This window comes from Egretta garzetta, unplaced genomic scaffold (genome assembly GCF_000687185.1).
Source record: "Egretta garzetta isolate BGI_Z169 unplaced genomic scaffold, ASM68718v1 scaffold69, whole genome shotgun sequence".
Taxonomy (NCBI): Eukaryota; Metazoa; Chordata; class Aves; order Pelecaniformes; family Ardeidae; genus Egretta; species Egretta garzetta.
In genome coordinates this window covers 3,827,510-3,827,782 of record NW_009260790.1, presented here as the reverse complement: position 1 = coordinate 3,827,782, position 273 = coordinate 3,827,510, and positions in this window count along the sequence as shown.

The window sequence follows — 273 nt, the reverse complement described above, 5'->3', positions numbered from 1 at the left end:
GACGGGGGTGCACCCAAACCTGTCTGTGGGTGCTGAGCATCCCCCCCCTCCCCCGCAGCGGAGGAGGAAGTGGGGTGCACCCCTGGGGACTAGATGTATTTTGCCGGATTTTGCATTATTTTCACCCAAAACGCCACGAGAGTGGTTTTGGGGTGGGGGTGATGGAGAAGGAGGGGGTCCCCCCTGCCTCAGTTTCCCCACCCGGGCTCCTGCTGCAGCCCAGGAGCGCGCCCCTGCCTGAAACGGCCTTGCTGTAGGTCCTACAATAATCAT